The sequence below is a fragment of the Bidens hawaiensis genome, unplaced genomic scaffold, assembly GCF_021521415.1.
Source record: "Bidens hawaiensis isolate Kalapana, Puna unplaced genomic scaffold, B.hawaiensis_p1.1 tig00001721_1, whole genome shotgun sequence".
Taxonomy (NCBI): Eukaryota; Viridiplantae; Streptophyta; class Magnoliopsida; order Asterales; family Asteraceae; genus Bidens; species Bidens hawaiensis.
In genome coordinates this window covers 1,330,819-1,348,921 of record NW_027491098.1, presented here as the reverse complement: position 1 = coordinate 1,348,921, position 18,103 = coordinate 1,330,819, and the positions used below count along the sequence as shown (strand labels likewise).

The 18,103-nt window shown below is 32.3% G+C and overlaps 1 pseudogene across 1 annotated transcript; it reads left to right on the top strand.

The window, feature by feature from the left end:
* Positions 1 to 13,196: 13,196 nt before the first annotated feature.
* LOC143595835 (protein trichome birefringence-like 19) lies at positions 13,197 to 17,306 on the top strand (annotated as a pseudogene). Its single transcript, XR_013146599.1, has 3 exons — positions 13,197 to 13,798; positions 15,966 to 16,577; positions 17,015 to 17,306. The product of XR_013146599.1 is annotated as a protein trichome birefringence-like 19 (transcript).
* Positions 17,307 to 18,103: the final 797 nt, after the last annotated feature.

The window sequence follows — 18,103 nt, the reverse complement described above, 5'->3', positions numbered from 1 at the left end:
GTGTGAAAGTTGGGACCAGTGCCAGCTATTTTTATAGTTGGGATTATTATTGGCCAACCATGGATTAAGTTGGGATTATTAAAATCCAATTTTCCTAATTTTTACAAAACATAAAAGACTTAACTTGAATGACTTTTGATGTATCACTTCTGTCCAAAGATGATTTGTTAGATCTACCATATCATCCAAGTCTAACGAAAAGATTTTGTTAGTTTTTCCTAACATGATATAAATGTCTTGTTATCGCTCAAAGGTGATGTGTTACATTTATATCTAGGGAAATTTGTTGAATTTCTAGTAAGGAAGTATAGAAATAAACTTTCACACCTTTTGTTATCATGTAAATGAGAATTTAAAAAAGACAAAATGAGACCTAATAATTTCATCGATTAAAACCAAATTTCATGAAAATTATGACATGGTTGAAAAAGATAATTTTTCATATGGTATCGTTCTCAATGATTTAAATTATGTGTTAGAAGCCTTAAACATTATTTGGCTTGAGGAATAAGTATGGGCCCATCATAAATATTTATACATAATTCATTTGTCAAATCAGACAATCTACTTGTATCTAATTTGTCTTTTATGGTCCACGATCTTAAACAGATTCATTCATATATACTTAATACTAAGGGTGTGCGTGGTGCGGTTCGGTGTGGTTTTTGCTTAAAATCGAACCGAAACCAAAACTTCAGTTCTTATAAATTCTTATAAATTTATTTAATATAAAATATAAAAAAACAAAAAATTAGGAATTCGGTTCGGTTCGGTTTTTTTCAGTTTTTATTATATGCAAAACCAAAAGCAAACCGTTAGCTCGGTTTTTACAAAAACATAAAACCAAACCGTCGGCTTTTGTTTCGGATCGTTTTTTCAGTTTGGATTTTTCGGTTCCGGGTTGGTTTTTTCGGTTTCTTGCACAACCCTACTTAATACGATTTCTTCTAAATATGTCCCTAAGTTTCTTATGACACATGGACGTTAAGGAATCAAATCAAGTATGGCGTATGTATAACAAATACCCACGTCACGTACATCATTGAAACTTATCATAAGGTTTTCCTACAGATTTCGAATATCAGTGAAAGCCTTAAGTGTCTTAATCATACCAAAGGCTTGTTATTCAACAATATAACATGACTTATATGCGTGTCAACCAATGGATATATTTCCATTTTTTTTTAATAAAAAAGGTTCGTGTTAGATGTGGAAAATGAAAACTTGATATTAACTCGATTATATCTTGTTTCACTTATAATTTTTTATGGACAAGTTAATAAATGTTATTCGTAAACGTTTTCAATAATGTTCTACTATGTGTGAACTTTAAAACAACTTTTATATATTCTATGTCCAGATCTCAAGCAAGCATCTCTCATCTTTTCCTTATTAATTAATAAACATTTAAAAGAAAGGGACAATGTTTAGGGTAGTTTTTTGATAAATGAAAACTAAGCATATTTATATTTTCAAACGGCTAGATTAAATATTCCATTAGAAATTTGCTTATTTTCATAATTAATGATTTGAAACTTTTATTTATTTTATTATATTCTTGCAGGTCCAATATATAAGGGCCACTTTAATATTGTATCTTAATATATTGATTCATTTTTAAATTCAATTAGGTACAAATGTGGTCGACTTGATTGCATAACCGAACCCCCTCAAGACTTGACTTGTAAAATATTGAAATGATCATTGAACCTGAATCTAGCTTTCATAGCTACAACAAAGTTTCATAGCTATTGGAAGTAAGACATTACAAAACCTTTTAGAAGATGAAAAATCATTGAAAAAATATTGTTTCAATTTTAGGCTTTTTTTTATTTAGCTTTGATTTTTTTGACAACTTATTCACAAATATTAAAATTAATGATTACATCAAACAGAAGGCTTTAAATTAAATATAAATTTTGTTTTAGGAGGGAAAAAATATTTATCTAAGTGAATATTCTTATCAACAAATTCAAAAAGAAAATGTTTATACAATTCTAACTACACGTAAGCTGATAAGCATAAATAATAAAGGTGCATCGGGGCGTTAATTCATGGTTCACATGAGTAGGATGAAGTTGATCGGTAACATTGCCGCCGATCTATCGACTTTTACAGTCAGTTTGAAGTTTTGGGTTAAAGAGGGTGTGTGTGGGCGGGTGATGAGACTTTTTAAGTTGGACACTTGTTCAACTTAAAAGGACTTACTTCAATGCAACATTTAACAAGTTAATTCATGAATTAAGTCTGAACTGAATGCAACAATGACGGGACTTGAATACTCGAATGAACTCTTCTTATTGATGGAATTTGGATGGTTAAACCTGAGCCAGACATGACCCACGAGCCATGAGTCAAAAATACAAAAGGCGGCCCTAAACGACCATATGAGTGTGCATCGTGTGTCATCAAAATGCCACATTACGCACATTGATCCCCGATTGTGGTCACGTGTTCGGGGCGCACCACGTGCTTTGTACCCTTGCAACTCTCATTTGTTGTATCTCGTTATACAAGAATGCATTTTTGTACAAGCTCCCACTTATAAATCCGCTCCAACTTCAATATTCCACCGATGTCAGACGGGCCGCTTTTTCCATAATTCAAAGTTTCAAACACACAACTCAAGGCATTAGTGTTTCATCTTAACTCAGTTTTGGATATGTTTTGATTCGTTATAATCTTCTCACATAGACGAACAAGAACATATCGGATAATAATTATATTAGTAACAAATACATATATCTCATAGAATAGTAACCAACTTTAAAAAGTATTCCAATTAGGTCACTCATGCATATTTTTCTCAAATCAGGTCACTAAATCTTCAAATCGAGTCTCACCGATTTTTTTGTACGTCAAGAAAGAAATGGAGGATAAGATGTGAGGTTCGGAATTTGCAATATATGTAGTTATATTTAAAAAAAATTAAAAATTGTTAGTTATATTAAAATTAAAAAATAAAAAACAAAATCCACATTGCCACTCAATGTTAACATAAAAAAAAGGATAAAAAGATTTCCTATGTGAAATAAAAAAGAAGAACGCTAAAAAAAATATGTTAAAATCTTTAATTCAATAAATATGAAAGTTGGGTGACTTAATTGGAACACTTTTTAAAGTTGAGTGACCTAATTGGAACACTTTTGAAACTTGGTTATTATTCTATAAAATTGCCCCATAAGAGTGAGTTTTCCACAAAATCCTCCATTTAGTTTTCACCAAAATTCTTCAAGTCAGCACATGGCATTTTTCTAACTTTTTTTCATTATTTAAAAAAAATCATATTTTCACTAAAAACATCCATTCTCTTCAACAAGCATTCTTAGAAAAACCCTAATATTCGTCCACCTGATTTTGCTTTAAACATAATCCACATTCAAATCATCCCAGATTTCATTTCTCATGGTTTATCGTCGTTTTCGGGAAGCTCAAAGACAAATAGAATAATAAGGCCTGCATTTTAATTTTTCATATAATTGTTGTAATTCGTCAGATCTTTTATCTGCTTTATTTGAATTTCGTTTTCAATTGATTTGGTCTGTTGCCTTCTGCAAACCCTAATTTGATTGCGGTCTTGGAATATTATAGTACTTGATTGTTGTTTTGGTAGATTATATCATAACGAGTAAACTTATATATGCATCTCATTAGATGAATTAGGATATTAGGTTTGAAGTTACTTGCCAAATTAGTCATTGCTTATTCTTTAATTTGCTTTAACACTTACAAATTAACTTTTGTTCTCTGATTTTTGAAATCGTTGTTACCAAATTGATATTAAGTTATTATTTAATAAGCCAGATCTACAAAATTCACTATGTCTATTTTGATTTACAAACAAACTTGCATTATCAGTTTGTCCATTTTTTATTGGTTATAAAACATAATTTGTTTTTTTATATTTAATTCGTTTCATGTGTGTTTCTTAAAATATTTGACTAGGTTAACAGTTAACAATGAAAGGATATCATTGAAAGCCTATCAACCTTGGAGTGCCATGTAGTCTCTTTTTGTAATCAAGGTTGCTATGTCTACCTTCAAGGGCACTGCTGCATCCGATAGCATTTCAGGGTAAGTTTAACATTTTGTGTTACAATTTTTTAATGTATTTTTTGTCTTTATATCTAAATTTTTAGTGAGTTTGTTACTCAACCAACATGATTTATGACAAGATTTTTATAACTCTCAAGATTCCTATCATTTGATTATCGTAACAAATGGACTTAAAAAACCCATATCAAATCATGTCCATTGAAATGGTTTTGGTGAACATTAATGTCATTTAAACTAACTAAATTCATTATTAAAAGTTATAAATATTTATACGTATTTAGTAATTTTCCATCAATATATTTTATTTTTTTTTAGTTTTTGGCGAATGTTTACTTTTCTAGTCAAAATTGAACAAAAAAATCAAAATATGCTAACCGATTTTCGGTTTCACGCACCCCTAATTTTAAGTCATTATTCTATTTTTATTCAATTATATGTATAGTTAATTTAAAGAATAGGTAGATACTGTGATCTACATAATCCCATTATCAATATTATGATGATATCCAATTAGTAGACCTTGATTTGCATCTTTTGTGTTCACCCAACATGTACCCTCTATTTTGAGTTGATATGCGTGGTTTTGTTGCTAGCAAATTAATATGTCATTAAAACAACTATCTTACGGTAAACAAAACATGTTTACTGTTGTACAGCTTAGGATGTGAGAGCCTCAACATTTTTAACATCATTAGAGTTTCTCATGCATGTTTAGGGGGATAAGATATGGAATATATGAGATAAATTGAAGGTAATGTGTTGTAAGCATGCATATAGTATGTGATATATTAACTTATGTTTTGTGATTGAATATGTGCTTTGGTTTTTCAAAAATTACTAATTTGCTTTACATATAGTTTAGCTACAAGGAAATGGAAGCATGTGTAACTCTCTACATTAAAGAAATTCCATGTAAGGCTATAAGCATTGCCATTGCGGGGATCTAAAGGACTAATTTCAAAAATTTGTGTTGAGACTTATCAAGATAGTAATATTTGAAGAAAGTATGTTGATACTTAAAAAAGGAAAATCTTTTAATCAAGCTTATGTAATACACGTGTTTCTAACTATAGTATGTTTTTTTTAAGGAACATATTTTCAAACACAGACAAATGTATGAAAACAACTACAAATGTTGTATACAATTAGGCATTTAGAGAATTTTAAATTGTGTATTTATGTTACCTGTGTATTATTTATATCAATGTTATATGGATTTTTGTTTATGCTAATTAATTATTACTATGTATATCTTAATTTTTAAGTGGTATGAATTGAAAATGTTTGTATAATAATTATTAGTATTATTATATTTATTTGTTTTTTTTCCTTTTTGTTGTATTACCAACTCGTGTAACTACCAACCCGTGTGTTACACGTGTTCTAATCTAGTGTTACTAATATATATAAATAGAAACTTTGGTGCCGCAAGTGGCTTATTGGGCCACTTGGCGGCACTATATTGGTCGGTGAGTTTTGTTTATTTATTTATTTAACCAAGGCGCAAGTTTACCACCCCCCCTCATGTTGGTCCACCTCAATTTCTATATTTTTTTTTCATTTTTTAGTTTCCCATATCGTAACGTACATAATCAACACTGACCGAATTCGTGGCAAGTTACCTCCTCAATGCTAGAGACCGACACCACTTGGGTTTTACCACTGACAATATTTGCCAACCAAATAAACATCATTTTCTATATTTATATGTTAACGTTTTTATATGTTAATTTGACGAATTAATTTTTTGGGTATTAACGCTCAAATTTTACCAATAGTGTCTATCTCGTAACGAACGCGGTTGGTACTAGCCAAATTTGTGTTAACTCATCGTTGTAACGCTCGGGCTTAACCAACGTCCGGGTTTCAACGATGGAGTTTTATCAGCTGTTGCATCAGGTAAAGAAACTAGTTTTATTATATTTTGACACTAACCAAAAAAAAATGAATACTCAAAATCCTACACGCATATGGTTCATTTTACGCAATTTTGACTTTTTTACTACCACGTTTATATATGTTATCTGACTTTGGTTATCCACCATTTTGCTAATTTGCCTCTTGCTAACCAACCTTACGTAATTGGCATTTTCACTCTCAATTAATATTAGGTTTTCTCCTTTTGGTTTTACCATTTTTATATGTAGTAGGATAACGAAAACACCATGACATATCGTGTATTCTTCATCAACGATATACCGTATACAATAAGAATTATATAAAGAAACATAATCAAATAATATCGTTTATACATTGTAATAATACAATAGTAAACCCTAACAATATATCCATATGGCGTCGGCATGATAGGAAATCAGACGCTTGTGTTGGAATAAAAAGTTATGAAGACACGTGACCAGCATGTAGAGAAGGAATGTGTTGCTGGTAGTTTGAAGATCAAAGAAGATTAGTGGCGGACGAACCATGGTCAAGAGGTGGCGGCACAAATTGAAGAGAGATCGACGATGGTGGGCGGTCAAAAGAAGATTAGCAGTAGCGGCTATTGGCCATGTTCAGGCAACGACGGCTTGACATGGGAAAAGTAAATATGCACGTGTACTTACCAAATGGAAAAAGGTAAATCTAGAAACCAATTTCGAAAGGTGTGAGAAGGATGGCTACCAATATTGAACAACACAAATTTGGAGTTGATTAGAGAGGTACATATCATGTCTAGTTGATTTATGGAACTGAACATGTAGCTGTCGAACAAAGAAATAGCTTGTTATCCTTGTGATAATGTTATATATTATTGTTGCTAGGGTCTTACATCAAACTAACCGTGAGTATTAGGCCATGGCATGCTTAGCTAAAGATATTTTTAAAAGCAATCATGGACGATAAATCCTATACATAACAATTAATTAGGATGGCAGATCCTCAAAGATTTTATCCCATCAAAATGTATGAATAAATAGAGAAGTCGTCATGTGTGCATGTTTGTTCTAAGTGTATGCGTAGTGGGCGGCATTCTAGGCGACAAACGCATGGAACATCGCCCGCCCCGGGCGATAAGAGAGGCGACAGAGGGAGGGGGGACGGGTTTTTGTCGCCTTGGTTGTTTTGTGCTTTAACATTATTATATTTGGTATGCGTGTGTAATATACGTATATACATATACATATATATGGGTGTGTTATTGCACAATAATGGTTTATCGTACATCGTACATATATATGGGTGGATTACAAGTCGATCCTGATCCAAATTCTGAACTCCTCGCTCTATCTCATCTAATTTTAAACCCTAATCACAGCTTAAAGTATGAAATCTCAAAAGTTAAAAACCAAAATAAAAAAGAACGTCGTTGAACATAATGAATATTCAGATTGATCAAAAATTGATGATTTAATCAATCGAATTGATGTGTAGGAGGCTTTACAATCATCAATCGATTATGTAATTGCAGAATTATACACTCAGTTGAGCTCTGATTAGGGTTCAAAATATTATGTTTAAACGTTCTGAACAAAACTGCAACCTTCGGTTCAAAACATAAAACGTCCAGAACAAAAATCTATGAAATTCAGTACAAAAATATAAGAAGTTCAGAATAAAAGTCTAACATTTTAGAACAAAAATCTAAGAAGTTTCGAACAAAACTTAATAGTTCAGAACAAAAGGCTAAGAAATTTAGTACAAAAATCTAAGAATTCATAACAAAAAAACTACGTAGATCAAAATAAAAACTTTAAACACTCATCACAAACCTTTAAACGTGCACAAGATCATATCTGAATTAAGCTTTCTATAACATGAAATTGGACACTAAAATCACTTCATATAATCTCGTAATCATCAAATAATCATCAATCGGCCATCAATTTGATCATCGTTTTCATAATATGAACAGATGTGGAACGCATTTAAACTTTTATCAGTTGAAATCATTTTTTTTGATTTTTCAATTCAATTGGAGTGTCTGCAATGGATTCAGTGACGATAGTTGAAGGTCGTAATGGTTAATTGGATGGAAACGAATTGAAAGAACTTACAATATTTCCACTGCGTGTTTTTGAAATCGATGGTGTAGGAAGTCGTGTACGTAACGTATGTATTAGAACTTTTACCTACACACACACACATACACACACATATATATATACATGTGATGTTATGGGGTACAAAACCATTACACCCATAAAACAAAAAATCTTTCTTTATTGATTGGGCGCTACATGTCACTTATCCCCCCCCCCCCTAAAGTTGTAATCCACTACACATAGCCTAAGAGAGCATGTACATAGTTGTTATTGAGAATAATTTGCGTCGTTATATTAAAATTTTTATATTTTTAAAAAAGAAAAGGAAGCGGGGTTTGGTGTCACAACTTCTTTTTATAATTTTTAATAATTTGTTTTTTTATCTCTATAAATTTTTGGTTATATTTTTGAACTTTTTATTTGCTTTTATTGTTTATATGATTTATTATAGTTTGTCTTACATTCGATACTTTAACGAACCTAACCAATAAGGACTGAATACGCGGGTATACGATAACACATTTATTTTTTGGGTTTAACTCCGGCACTGCTTCCCGTTAAGTTTTATTTTTAATATGTTAACTTATGGTATTGGGGCAATGGTGAATGGCTTTTGGCTTTAATTATGAAAGTGTAACAACCTAGCCGATATTGAACGAATTTGCAACGACTCATGGCCAAAACGAGCGATTTTATCAACCGAATTCAATATATTATTTTTGGCTTTGTACCAGTGCCATTTCTAATTTAATTTTTTAAATATGTTAAGTTTTGGTATTTGGGTTTTTACGAATATATTTTTCGTTTTAGTTACGGTACCATTACAAACGTAATTGATAATGACTGCAACAATTTACATCCACAAGGAGTAGGTTTTAGCAACTGAAAAGACGTCCTTTAAATATGTTTTTTTTGTTATGTCATAAAGTTTTATCAACTGAAAATACGTTCTTTAAATATTCCGGTAAGGCCCAAAGTTTGGCCTATATGCGGCGAATTGGAGATTACGACAGAACACATGTTCATCTCATTTGGTATGGCCCAAACATTGTGGTATGTGATCGTCCAATTTTGTAAATTGCGCGTCTTTTTTCTCCTTAGTTTCCAAGTTGTGTTGGATTTGCACAAGATCACCCAATGGTGTAAATTGTGTGTCTTTGTTCCCTTTACTTTCCATGATGTAGGAGCCGGATGGATCTCCTAACAACGTATCGGATCAATCTGTGATATAGTGAACGGAAGTCACTATAGTCACTCGGATCATGTTCTGCCAAACCCTTAGAGAAATAAAGTAGAAGACTAGAGAGAAAAGGGAGTGAAAGAGAAAGTGTTGGTCGCATGTGAGTATTATATTCTACTTATACTCTATTGATATATTGCTAAATACACATGTTTTCCCTTGTATAGTTTGTATCGTATTTGATTAGTTTTCGTTTAGAATTTGTATATTACTAACTTATTTATGTCTTTTATGTCACACATCGACCAAAGGCGGCGGAACATGTCGGGACGTAACGTATTGATTAGACAGTAGCACAAAAGACACTAATTAATTGACAATAATTATTTAATTTCATTAACAGTAAACACGTACACACATTCAATAATAATAAACAAATACATCATGTTTTTGCATTTTGAATAATATCCTAAGCTAAAACTAATTTCTTTGATCTTGATAAATGCCAATTACTTGTACATGTAGCATGTATAAAAATAGAGTTTGTTAACACGAAAGTTGGTGAGAATACATAAGTTATATATATATATAGGTAAATCACAATTCATATGTAAATGGTGAGCATTACAAATCTTATGAAAATGTAAACAATTAAATAGATGTGAACTCGTTCATATTGATACAAAATCAGCGTACTTGGGTAAATGTATGATCATAGTATTAGATAAGAATAGATGAGGATGAGATACCAACCACCAAACATAAAATAAACATTTAAGCACATAGAGCATGCAATAATCACACATACACATATATTGAATTGTGTTTTGAATATATGGGGTAATAAAAAAAGAGTAAAAGTGAATAAGTTATACATGCTACCCTCAAAATATATCAGATGGAAAAGGGGTATGTAAACTCACATTGAATTTGATGGGTTGAAAGATTAAGATCTTGGCTAAACGTGTGAATACCCTCGCGTGTAAGCCATAAAGAAAAGTAATAAAGCTAATTTAGATTGTGTTTGATGAATAATTAACGAATGATTAAAATGGTAAGATGATATGATAGCTTGTACTTGAAAAAGGTAAAGAATGATGAAAACAGAATTTGGACAGCTTGCTGTCACAGCATAGACAAATTATTAAAAAATAAGATAAAATTCCAAAAAATTAAAAAAAAACTCCAGCCAACTAAATCAGAATGTTAGTAACAACTTTCATTTAGAAAGTTTGGTCATATTCGGACCCGAGATTGGCTAAAACAGTCATTCTTCTAAAATGGTACAAATATACGCACTAATTTTAGTTTGACCACTATGGAGTCATAAAAATGGTCTAAAATACAAATAAAACGTCATTAGAACCACAACTCAATGAATTTAGTCATAGAATTTGGTCTTGCACAATTTCCATTTTTATGACAAAGTTATGACTCAACCTTTGTTGTTCAAGAATTCTGTCAATTTTGAATAATTACAATTAGTAATGTCATTTACATTTTAAAATGGTTTTTTATGGAAATACATTATAAGTCATTGATAGGGTGATTAATACATCATATAAAGAATACGTGTCATCAAACCCTCATGGTTACGTTATAAGAGAAAAATCAAATTAAAACATAAAGTTACAAGGAATGTAAGAACTTTGTTAAGGTGTGACCATTAAAGATCATCTTCCAACCTTTAGTTCTTTGTCTCCTCCACAACACACACCATGGTATATAGATTATGTGGGATCCTTTACATGAATATATGATGGCTTTGCAACCATGTAAATAAAGAAGATAAACAAAAAATAAAAGAAACCTTATAAATAGTACACCTAGTGTTACACAACAACTTGTTAATCTTATATTTTGACAAAATAGTAACAATAAAAAAAGAAGAAGATGGAGATAGGGATGGCAATGGGTCGGGTTTGGGACGGGTTTAGGTATTCCCAAACTCATACCCGGTTATTAAAACTCATCCCAAACCCGTCCCAAACCCGTTGGGTTTTAATCGGGTAATTACCCTTCGATTTTCGGGTTTTCCCATCGAGTTTTGGGTTTTCTATCGGGTTTTGATAAAATAACCGTCAGGTATACTCGGTTTAAAACCCGTCGGGTTTTGATAAAATATAACTAATCCGTTATAAAGATTGTTACTATAAAGATAAAATATCTCAAATAATTGACTTATAAACAAGTTTTGACAAATAGTATATTCGGAATATAGTATATATATAATATAATAAGCTATATTGGGTAAATCGGGTATATAATCAGGTAAATATGTTTATGTTATCGGGTAATTGGGTCATGTAATCGGATATATTATAAATCCCAAACCCGTCCAAAACCCGCGAAAAATTTTAAAACTAATCCCAAACCCTAATGGGTCGGGTATTACCCATCTCATTTATGTCGGTTTCGGGTTTTTCCATCAGATTCGGGTTTCATTGCCATCCCTAGATGGAGATGAGAGGGGGAGAGAAGAGAAGATAAATTCTTCTTTGAATTTCAAATAATAATAAGAATAATAATGGTACAAAAGAAAAAGAGGGGATGATAGTCTCATATAAATAAAAAGATTTGAAGGGGGTAAATTAGGAGAGTTTGTTTTTGTAAAAGGTTGTAAAACTTGGAGAATGGGAAAGGGGGTGGGGTGAACGGTTTGGGGGGTCTTTTGGGTTGGATTATATTGTATTTTTATGATATATGAAGGAACATTTTCTACAATAATTAATTAGATATAGTACTTAGGCTAGTTACATGTATAAAGGTCCATGAAACAATTTATTGCGTTATAAAATGAAAGAAACACACTTATGAGTTATAATTTATTATGTATAGGCAAAATACATATATATGACTTATTAGGGACTCCAACTACCAAGCTATGTTATACGAGTTTCCAAACGCTTTAAATACTTAACATAGTATAAGTAACAATGCGAGGTAACGATTTTTGATTCGTCAAGACTCACGAATATGTTAGCATAGAAAGTATGATATAACTTTAGTATCAATAACCAATAACATGATTAAAACATAGACATGTAACATTTCATTGATTATAAATGTTTAAAATCACATTGAAAACAAAACGGGTCGGGTTTCGGGTTTGAAAATTAACGAATGTTACATTTTAGGTTTTGGTCAATAAACAAGGTTGAAAAGAACGAAAAATGAGGCTAAACGAGCTAAAATTGAGAACCGGGGCGAACCAGGATTGAACTGGCACGCTAACCAGACCAAATGGAGCAAGCCACGCCACACAACCAACCTCCTAGGCTGGCCACGCGACGCGGTGTACCCCTATGGGGTAGCTGGTTGTTTTCTTGAAACCCCCCTAAAATGTAATATAAAAATAAATAGTCGTGTCCGTTAGTTGAGCCTAATTAGCTAGTTTACGTAATTTAAAAGTGTGTGGGTTCAATATCCAGATAAAGGTGTTGGGTTTCTTTAGATAAAAAAATAGAGAGGAAAAGGGATGGCTTTCATGGGAGGAGTTAGGAATGGTTTAGTTTTCGATTATAAACACGTGTAATTGGGTGGCTTTTGGGGTGTTGGTGTGTTTGTTTTATTTTGGGCGACATGCATTTTCCCTTTTTCTTTAGTATTAATGGTTGTAATGATGTTTCTAGCGACTTGCTAGCGTTTTGAGTGAAGACTTCTTTGTTGATCGTTAAAAAAATATAAATTACGCATAATTTAGACCCTTTTAAAACGTTATTAAATTTGTCTTTGATTCCTTTATTTCTATTTTTCTTATTTATTCACATAATAAGTACAAGATTTGCAACCCACATCATTTATTGTTCCTTTATTTTTTGAATAACGTATTTCCCTAATCAACCAAGAATATTATGAATTATGTCACACATAATTAAATTGTATAAAAACTTAAATAAAGATTTCCATAACATAAAATAGAAACCAACCCACCACCTTTTTTTGGGGACTTGTACCCCCCCCCCCCCCCCACTCTTTCTCTCACATGATATATATATATACAAATATATAAATTCTCTGTGTGTGTGTGTCTCTCTCTCTCTGAGTCTCTCTCTCAATGAAGGTGACAGGGGCTGAGCTTCCTCATGGGAAGAATATTAACCATCAAAATGCTACAACACTTAGAAGCACATCCAAAACCCTACTACTAGTAACCCTAACACTCATCATCCTCACAGTTGTACCTCTTTACTACCCACTCCACCGGTACCCATCAACCCATGCTTCCACCACCGTTGACTCCACCACCTCACCGGTGTACCACCCTCAAGATGAACTCATCACCATCAACGACAACCACCACAAATGTGATGTGTTTTCCGGTGAGTGGATACCCAACCCCAATGCTCCATATTATAATAACATGACATGTTGGGCGATCCATGAACACCAAAACTGCCAGAAATATGGACGACCCGATTCGGATTTCATGAAGTGGAGGTGGAAACCCGATGGGTGTGATCTACCCATCTTCAACCCGTATCAGTTCTTGGAGATTGTGAGAGATAAGTCTTTGGCTTTTGTTGGTGATTCTGTGGGTAGAAACCAAATGCAATCCTTGATTTGCATGTTATCCAGGGTAAGTTTATCTACATCATTCATTTCTTTTTATTTTTTTAATTATCAAGATTTTGTAAAATTAATTTATTTAATTGAAATTATAACCTTTTTTTTAATTTAGGTTAAGATTTTATTCTTTTAACAATTTATTTTTCTATTTATTAAGGGTATGTGTTGTGTCAGTCAATTTGTAAAATATATTATTGGTGACAATTAGTTATATGTTAAATAAAAAATCATTTTAATACCCGGCCTCATTCCAATTTTGTACACGGATATTATTATTATATTCACTTATATATATAGGTGGTCATATTTAGGTTAGGTGGGTATTGACTTTAAGATGGTATTGGTAAAAGAGTAGTTTAAACAAAGCAAATATTTTTAAAACATTTAATTTCTGGAAACTGAATGTTACTTTTCTATTTTATTTTATTTTATTGATATTATATGTGTGTGAAGAAAATAAAAGAACAAATTACGTAAAATGACAAATGAAGAATGGACAAAGGAAAAACAAATTTGAACTCATTATAGTTTTATAATCCAAGAGTTTAGATGGCATCTTATGCAAATTATGCACATGGGTGGGCCCGAGCTTACGTGGATTATATATGATTAACATTTGGTCCTCATTTTTCTAGATCTTATCATCAAATTTTCATCTAAGAGTTTCATCATAATCATTTGACATTCAAATATCTTTTAACTAGTCATTTCCTTACTTTTATGATTAGTTGTTTACTTACTAAAATGATGTGGTTTAGTTCAATATTCCATCTTGGGTTGTTTGGTATTGCTGAACCAGCAGTAAGGTAGCCTTTGAATGGTTCGATATACTTCTGAAACTTACTTATTAAAATGTTTCGTAATTACTAAGAGGTGTTCTTTAGGTGAACACAACAAACTAGTCTACTCTGACCGATTAACATATAGACACTAAAAACAACAAACTAGTCTACTCTGACCGATTAACATATAGACACTAAAAAAATGATTAAAAGACTACCAAATAACCTCTTAATTTCTTTAATTTACACCTTGCACATAAAACTAATTGATCATCAATAATATATATAATATATATTATGTAATACATGTGTGTATCTGTATGTGTGTTGGTTTATTGGTGTAAAGTAAGTAGCATAAAGTAAGCACATTTCGAAAAAAAAGAGTCGTGAAATATAATTATTCGTAACGAATTTTGTCTTTTTATTATTGTTTTGTTTCAATAATGATTATGCTTCTTTCAAATTTTATGGATATACAAACAAATATATAAAAAAAGTTGATAGTTTGTATATGATTAAAATTAACTTAACAGTAATTATAAGAAAAATATAATTAATATAAATAGCATGTTGTGGTGACAATTAGAAAATCTTAAGCAAAGATCATAATAGACTAAGTATCGGTTATCTTACTCTCATACATAAATAGCATGTTGTAAAACTTTTCCTTACATACGGGGATGCCCTTGTGGTAAAATTGGTATGTTTGCATGTAGCATTCGGTTTCACCTAATATCATATTCGTAACATATCTAGAAATTTTTTAAAAACTAATCTAATACCCGGTCTTTACCCGAATGCCATCACGAACATTTCAGGAATCTTAATGAAGTATATATCACTCTTTATAAAGGAATACGATACCTTTTTAGATATTTTCCTTTAAAAAGTAAATTTCTATTTTACACTAGACAATTTTCTTATCAAGTTCTAATCAAAAGACTTTTGTAAAAGTTTGTTTAGATTGGTATATGATAGGTCTTGTTATTTCAAGGTCCATGTCACACTATTCAAATAAAAAAGGAATTCCAAATAAGTTTTATATATATGATATGATTAGGGGTGAAAATAAAACATACGGCGATAAATTACCCTATATAATTATATTAAACATATAATGACTTTTTTTTAATTAAATTTGAAGCATATATGAATAAATATGACAAAACTTATGATTAGGTTAGAACTTTGTAGATCTGGATTATATTATATAAATTAGTTGGTGACATTTTGTATATAATCGTGCTGGCAAACATGTAGTCCATGTCTGTGTGTAGTGGATTTGTTTATCAAATATTAAAATTAATATAGATCTTATCTTTTATGTATTTAGCCTTTTTTAATTTCGAAACCATTATTAAATTAATTTAATATTATTTATTTGAATATTTCCAGGTTGAATATCCTATCGATAAATCAGCAACAAAAGACGAGAACTTCAAACATTGGTACTATGTGTCGTACAACTTCACTCTAGCCACATATTGGTCACCCTTTTTGGTAAAAGCCCAAGAGGCTAGTTCAGACGGGCCGACCCACACGGGCTTGTTCAACCTTTACCTAGACGAGTTTGACGAGAAATGGACAACCCAAATAGATGGTTTTAACTATTTGATCATCAATGCGGGCCACTGGTTTTGGAGACCCGCATTGTACTATGTCAACCGCCAGGTTGTTGGTTGTAGATTCTGTCAGCTAGAGAACATCACTGACTACCCAATGACATTTGGTTATAGAAAGGCGATAAGGACCGCATTTAACGCGATCAACAGCTGAGATAAGTTTAACGGGATAACGATTTTAAGAACATTTGCGCCGATGCATTTTGAGGGTGGAGAATGGAATAGTGGTGGAGATTGTGTAAGGAAGATGCCATTTAAGAGTAGTGAGATAACTTTAGAGGGTATTAACTTGGAGTTGTATATGACACAAATAGAAGAATTTAAGAGGGGTGAAAAGATGGGGAAAAGTAAAGGTTTAAAGTATAGGCTTTTGGACACAACACAGGCCATGTTAGAGATGTTCAACGAAACCGGTTCCGGGAACCGAACCGGTGGACCCGAACCGGTTCCTACCCGTTTTTTGTAGGAACCGGACCCTATCTGATTCAACCCGATGATCCGTGACCGGTTCTTGCATTTCTGAGTGGGGGCGGGTAGGAACCGGAACCGGTTCTGGAACCGGAACCGGTTCCTAACCGTTTTTTTGGCCTTTTTTTGACCGTTGGGGTCAAAAATAGCCGTTTTTGACCGGTTACGGTACAGGAACCGGGTTAGGAACCGGTAAGAACCGGTTAGATAGGTTAGGGGTCCGAGGGTGGGAGAACCGGTTCGGTTCCCTAACCGGTTCGAGCCTGGAACCGGTTTAAAAGGGGGTTTTGAATATAGGAACCGGTTAGGAACCGGTTCCGGTTCCTAGTCCCAAACCGTTTTGAACATCTTTAGGCCATGTTACTGAGGCCTGATGGACACCCAAGTAGATATGGACATTGGCCCAATGAGAATGTGACATTGTATAATGATTGTGTGCATTGGTGCTTGCCTGGGCCCATTGACACGTGGAGTGATTTCCTACTTCATACTTTGAAGATGGAGGGTTTAAGATCAGCAGAAGAGAAATCACACACCAAAGGATAGGCCCAAATAGAAGTTGTTGAATATTTACTTGTCTACATTGTATTTGGTTACATATTTTTGTTACTAATATTATTAGAGGCTTTTGTAATGCCCTTTTATTGAATATTTTGGATATGAAATTTTTATGTAAGTTATTGTTTCTCTCTCAATATGGTATAAAAATGGCTATTGTTGTGAGTTTTATTATTCATCCTTTATAAATTATCTATTATCTAATTAGTATAAAATAGAACTTTGATGTCACAAAGTGGCTACTTTTGTTTTTATATATGTAGTAATAATTTTGATAGTTAGCATATGTGAGGGTGTTGGTGGGATGATGTTGTTTGTGAGGTATAAAGTGTGTCTACTAGAAACCAACCAAGGTTTGAATCCCTAATGGTAATGATGGTTTCTTTTTTCATTGTTTTATTTATATTTTTGTAAGTAGAATACTAGAATGGTTTGTCATACAGCCATGACGTTTTTTTTTGTTTTTTTTAACTGTGTTATATATGATTTTGTGTATGGTAGAATGAATGGTTTGTCTTTTAACATTAATTTTGGTGTGGACCGGATAGTTGTGTTGTTAAGTGAAATGACCAAATTTGCGTACAATCACCGCATTTAGTTTTAGTATCTGTACAATAACGAAAACTGACCGGATAACAATTTTCTTCTTATTTTTGTTTTGTTTTTTTAGTTCCGGTATCGTAACGAACGTGACGGAGACCGACCAAATTTGTGCAGACTTATTGTCTCAACGCCCGGGATCGACAAAACTCGGGTTTCACCAAAGCCAAAGCTTTAATGACCGACACCATTCCATTGGTCCACCTCAGTTTTTAAATTGTTATTAGATTTAGTTCTGATGTCATAACGCACATAACCACAACTGACCAAACTCGTGTCGACTTA